General features: G+C 48.3%; 1 long non-coding RNA gene across 3 annotated transcripts in view; it reads left to right on the top strand.

The window, feature by feature from the left end:
- The first annotated feature begins 6 nt into the window (after nucleotides 1-6).
- LOC102487832 (uncharacterized) overlaps nucleotides 7-6,143 on the top strand; it is a 7,331-nt gene continuing 1,194 nt past the window's right edge. Inside the window, exons 1-4 of one of the 3 annotated variants that reach the window (XR_003547729.1) lie at nucleotides 7-147; nucleotides 1,049-1,092; nucleotides 4,625-4,686; nucleotides 5,492-5,539. This is a non-coding gene — a long non-coding RNA (uncharacterized LOC102487832). Of the gene's footprint in view, nucleotides 148-685; nucleotides 708-945; nucleotides 969-1,048; nucleotides 1,093-4,624; nucleotides 4,687-5,491; nucleotides 5,540-6,143 lie in introns of those variants that run through there. The other 2 variants (XR_001369684.2, XR_003547731.1) reach the window with 2 other exon arrangements.

Genomic DNA, 6,143 nt, shown 5'->3' with positions numbered 1-6,143 from the left:
GGACCCAGGCTGGGGGCGTGGAGGTGGCCTGAGGGGCCGGCGACCCTCCTTCGTTCTTGCTCGGGCTCTGCTCCAACTCTTCCCAGTGACACCTTTGTCGCTTAAAGCGGCGTTTCTGGTGCCTAAGACCAGGAGCTGGGGTTTTAGGTACCCCGCGCACCTGCTTAGTCCCTGCGGGGGGTGGGGAGGAGGTGCGGGGTTCTACTGTGAATGCTTAAGAGAAAGGGGGTTGGGGCCAGCAGTGGCGTGGTGGTTGAGGTGCTGGACTCCCGCATGGTTTCCAGCTGTTCAAGTCCCAGATCTGGCGGCCTGCTTTCTCATTTTCTCTCTGTCTCTCTCTGGTGAGCACGCATGCCATATAGCAAACTAAGTAACAAATAAAATGAAATAATTCTTTAAAAAAGAGAGACAGAGAAAGGGGATTGAGTCAAGCCAGCCTTGACATGGTTTTAAAATGAAGTGAAACGTCAAACATGTATTATTGTTCTGTATTTATTACCTGAGCACAGATGAACAATTAAGAGGCCGGTCTCTGACTTTAGCCCGTAGCTTCAAAGTCCTTTCTCAACCAAATCTAATGGGAACACAACCAAAGCCTTTTCTCTGTGTACCTTTAGGAGAGGCGTTGGAAAAAAAAAATTGTCCTTTTTAGGGGCAGTGGACTGGGGGTGGTTTGAAGAAGCCAGGTGTCAGAGAGAAGGGAGAAGGTAGGGCCTGACAGATCCAGGCGGACTTCAAAAAGCTTTTGGAGGGGACCAGCAGTTAGGGTAATGGCTATGTGGCTGAATTCCCACGTAGTCGACCACGGTTCGAGTCCTGGACCCAGCAGCTTAAACGCATGCCCGGCGTGTGTGCGTGCATGCCCAAGATCCTGAGAGGAGAATGGAGGAGAAGGGATTGCGGCATGGCCATCCCCCCTGGGGGGTGATTTCTCACTTTCTGTCTCTCTGTCTCTCTCTGTCTCTCTGGTGAGCACACGCGCCCTATAGCAAAATCCTCTCCAAAAAAAGTGTCATCACAAACTGAAATGTCTGTTTTCTTCTTGCAGCCTCTGAGGACTCTCAGTTAGATCTGCCTTCAACCCACAGAACGGTAAGTTGGAAACTACTGTATTGCTTCAGTGAGGTCCTGCACCGTGTGTGGGTGGGGGCTAGTTTTCTGGTGTGATCAGACAGTTTTCAAAGTGTTGACTGCTTTAGAAGTCAGGTTCTCAGGCAAACCTTTTATTATTATTATTTTGAATTAGTTGTTATTATTATTTAATTTGCTATAGGGCACATGTGCTCACCAGAGAGAGAGAGAGAGAGAGAGAGAGAGAGAAAACAAGCCGCCAGGTCTAGGACTGGAACCATGGTCAGCCATGTGGCAGTCCAGTGCCTTAACCACTACGCCACCTCCCAGCCCCCAAACTTTTATTATTTTAATTGCCAGAGAGCACGTGTGCCCACTAGAGCTAGAGAGAAGGAGAAAGCATCCCCCAGTGGGGCATGGTCACACTTCTCCATTTTTCCATCCTGAATGGGTTTTGGGCACACACACATACACCCCTGGTGTATTTTTTCAAGTTGCTAGAGTTGGGATTTGAACCATAGTGTACCATATGAGATCCAGTTTCTTAAATACCAGGCTACAGGGCTGGCCCCAAGACGTTGTTACAGATACATTTTAGTTACAAATATCTCAGCAAGGCTCAGTTTGCTTTAATATCTCCTGTAATGACTCGAAAGGCCCTTGGGCTAACAGTAACAGTCATGCTTGGTCGCGACCTTTGATGTCCTTGATCCAATGAACCAATGTGGGTGTGATCAAAGACCAAGGAAGAACAGGCAGAGGCGATTTACGCAGAGCGGACTGGAGCAAGGGAGTCCCCTTGTTTGGCAAAGAAGCACGGGCGGGCAAAGGAGTGGGAAATGTAGGAAAAGGAAAGGCTTCCGTGTGCCCTGCTTGGAGCTTGCTGGGGGGAAGCTGGAGGCGTCTGAGTGAGAGGTCGTGGGATATACCTAGCCTTCTCTATGTGGTCCTAAATTGGAAATCTCTCTCTCAAAAAATAAACAAAAAATAAAAAAATAAAAGGGAGGGGAGTTCATGGTTGCCTGTCATTAGAGATAGCAGCCTGGGTCCTATGGGTTTTTCTTACAGCAGGCTAGCTTCTTGGGCTGCTTATTTATTATTTTTATTTTTTTCTTAGAGATTTTTGCTCGAAGGCATGTCTACTTGCCAGAGAAACAGAGAGAGAGAGATAGACAGACAGACAGACAGAAAATTAGAAAGCCCCCCCACCCCCAGGGTGGAATGGCCACACTGCAGTCCCTTCTCCTCCATTCTCCTCCTGGGATTTTGGCCATGCACACACATGTGCCTGGCACGAGTTTCAGGCTGCCAGATGGGGGACTCAAACTGTCATCCGCCACATGGGAGTTCAGGGCCGTAACCACTTCGCCACCTGCTGGCTTCTGGCTGGTTATTCTTAATTATGATTGGGTTTTCTGGGCAGGTTGTTGCAGACTGTGGGTTAGAGATTTTTTAGTTGTACATTGATCTGGCCATGGTCTGTTTATTCAGTTTCTCAGTTGGCCTCTTAGAAGGTCCCAATACCCTTGGAAGACAGGTGGATATTGACGTAGGAGGAGATTGCCCTCGGTGGGTTAAGTGACTTCGAGCGTTCAGCTCAGAGTGGATCTTTTGCGCCCTGACCTCTTCCGCCATGTGTTTCTCTCTGTGTCCATTCAACCTGTCGTGCGTCCTCGGTGGCACCACGACAGCGATGCTCAGGCCAGCTGTGTGAGCACTGCCCTGACCGCTTGACCTAAGGACTCATCTCATCTTCCCGGTGCAAAGAGGTGGCGTTATTTATTTAGTTCTAAAAAAAATTTACGGAACACTTACATGCTATATAGATTTTTTTTTTTTTTTGGAGAGGTTTTTGCTATAGGGTGTGTGCGCTTGCCAGACAGACAGAGAGAGACAGAGATAGAAAGTGGGAAATCACCCCCCAGGAGGGATGGCCACGCCCCTTCTCCTCCATTCTCCTTCGGGATCTGGGGCATGCACGCACACACGCTTGGCATGAGTTCAAGCCACTGGGTCTGGGACTTAAACCGCAGTCGACTACATGGGAGTCCAGAGACATAGCTATTACGCCAACCGCTGGCACCAAGTGCTGGTCCCATCCCAGCATGAGTTTTCAGTCACCAGGTCCGGGACTCAAACCACTGTCAACTATGTGTGAATCTAGCCATGTAACCATTATGTCATCTGCTGGTCCTACCAAACCTAATTTCTTTCTGTTAAAAATAATTCTTTTATTTAACTTTATCTATTTATTTAATTGACCACAGGAAAACAGAGCAAGAGAGAGTGGGAAAGTGAGAAAGCGAGCCACCAGGTCTGGGACTCAGTCAGCAGTCGGCCGTATGGGAGTCTGGTGCCCTCAACCACCACGCCACCTGCCGGCCCCACCAAATCTAACAAGGCCAACATTGCCTTCCAGCTGGGCAGAACCTTCAAGGAAGGATCTGAGAGACATTAAGTCTTCTGCCTGGGCTAGTCAGTGGTGTGGTGGTAAAAGCAGCTAGATCCCACAGGGCTGATTGTGGGGTTCAAGTCCTGGACCCCACAGCTATAAAAACGCTCCAAGCACATGTGCATGCGTGCCCTGAATCCTAAAATGCGGGTGAGATGGAGAAGAGAGGTTTGTGGCATGACTGTTCCCCAAGGAGGGCGATCCTCACTTCCCTCCTCTCTTTCACTGCCCCCTCTCTCACTGTAAGCTCACTTGCTCTCTGGGAAATTAAATAAATAAAGGTATCAGCAGGTGGCATGGTAGTTAAGGCATTGAACTCCCACATGGCTGATCGCGGTTCGAGTCCCAGATCTGGAGGCTTGAAACTCACACCAGACACATGTGTGTGCATGCCCAAAATCCTGAGAAGAAAATGGAAGGAGAAGGGATTGTGGCATGGCCATCCCTTTTGGGGGGGTGATTTCTCAATTTTCCTCTCGCTGTTTCTTTCTTCCTTTGGTGAATGTACGCACCCGATAGCAAAACCTTAAATAAATAAATAAAATAAAAAAGTAAAAGTCTCCTGCCTTAAACAATTAAAAACAAAAACAAAAACTTCCTTACCAGCTTGTTGATGCCATCTGAAATGATGTATATTCATACATATATACATACATATTTTTTTGAGAGTTTTTTTGCTATAGGGTGCGTGTGCTCGCCAGACAGACAGAGAGAGACAGAGAGCAGAAAGCGAGAAACCACCCACCAGAGAAGATGGTCACGCCGAAATCCCTTCTCCTCCATTCTCCTCTCGGGATCTTGGGCACGCACGCACACGCACCCAGTGTGAGCTTAAGCCACCAGGTCCGGGACTTGAACCGTGGCCAACTATGTGGGAGTCCAGCGACATAGCCATTCAGCCAACGGCTGGTCCCGTATATTCATAATTTTACTGTGGGATGTTTCTAGAAAATCCGGGAGACTCAGGACATCGTCCCTCCTCAGCTGTTCTGGGAAGGGTGTGTCCTAGGTCGCTGGCCAGTCCCTCCCTTCCTCCTTCCTTCCTAGCCCAACTGCTCCCAGTACAGCGGCATGTACCCAGCCTGTCCCCGCATCTTGCAGGCCGTGTGTGGAAGCGACATGACCACCTACGCCAACGAGTGCGTCCTGTGCCTGGAGATCAGGTAACGCGGCCTCCCGGCTGCAGGCTGGCCAGGCTGTCTTCGTTTCGATTCTTGAATTCTGATTACGTGGGAGGTAATGACTCTTTTCTTGACTACAGGAACCAAATGAAGGCCATCAGGTGGTGTGGTGGTTAAGGCACTGGACCGTGGCCAACTGAGGTTTGAATCCCAGACCTGGCCACTTGCTTTCTTACTTTCCCTCTCTCTGTCTCTCTTTGGCTTAAAAATAAGTAAGTAAATAAATAAATGAAATAAAATTAATAAATCTAAAAAAACTCAAACATTACAGAAGTAGTTTTCACTTTTCAGACTGACATTTTAAAAAATGCAAAATCCTCAGCACCTTTTCTAGGTAAGAGAATGAGAGGTGTAAGTAACCAAGTACGGACGAGATAATTCAGTTATACGTATATATAATTTTTTTTTGGAGAGGTATTTGCTATAGAGCGTGTGCACTCACCAGAAAGACAGAGAGAGCCAGAGAGACAGAAGGTGAGAAATCACCCCCCAGGGGGGATGGCCACGCCGCAATCCCTTCCCCTCCATTCTCCTCTTGGGATTTTGGGCACGCACACACACGCTCTTGGCATGAATTTCAACCTCTGGGCCTGGGACTGGAACTGCGGTCAGCCATGTGGGAGTCCAGTGACATGACCATTGCATCGTCTGCTGGTCCCAGTATCAGCTTTTCCTTTAAATTCAGAGGGCTTGCCCAGTGACCTGCACGAGCTGTGTTACTGGCTGAGAAGCAGGACTTCGCTACCTCTGCTTAACTCCACTAACTACTAAGTGTATTATTCCTCAGGTGCCTCCCATAACTCGCCTAAACACGTGACCTTGCCTCCTCCTCCAGGTATGCTGCTTTACATAGCGGGGGAGGTCACTCTCTCTCTCTCTCTCTCTCTCTCTCTCTCTCATTTTCTATAGGGCACGTGTGCTCACTGGGGAGAGAGAGAGAAAAATAAGCAAGTATCTCTTGTGAGGGACAGTCACGCCACAATCCCTTCTTCTCCATTCTCCTCTCATGATTTTGGGCACGAACACACATGCATCTGGTGTGTTTTTCAAGCCACCAGGTCCGGGATTTGAACTGCGCGGTTGGCCATGTGGGATCCAGCTGCCTTAACCACCAAATTGCCTTTGGCCCTCAGTCTGTGTAGTTAACACAGAGGAGAGATTCTTTGGCGTTAATACTCTGTTAGCCTTCTGTTGAGGGTTAGGGTTAGGGAAAAATTGGCAGAGTAGGGACTTTTGCCTCATTCTTTCCTAGATTTATTTTTATTTTTTTTTAAAGAATTATTTTATTTAACTTTATTTATTTATTTATTTTAATTTGACCAGAGAAGGACAGAGTGAGAGAGGGGAAGGGGGGGAGTGAGAAAGCAAGCCCCCAGGTCCGTGACTTGAACCACAGTTGGCTGTGTAGGAGTCCAGCGCCTTTAACCACCATGCCACCT

This window comes from Tupaia chinensis, unplaced genomic scaffold (assembly GCF_000334495.1).
Source record: "Tupaia chinensis unplaced genomic scaffold, TupChi_1.0 Scaffold144982_1, whole genome shotgun sequence".
NCBI lineage: Eukaryota > Metazoa > Chordata > Mammalia > Scandentia > Tupaiidae > Tupaia > Tupaia belangeri.
The sequence above is the reverse complement of the archived record's forward strand: the minus strand, read 5'-3'. Positions and strand labels throughout refer to the sequence as shown.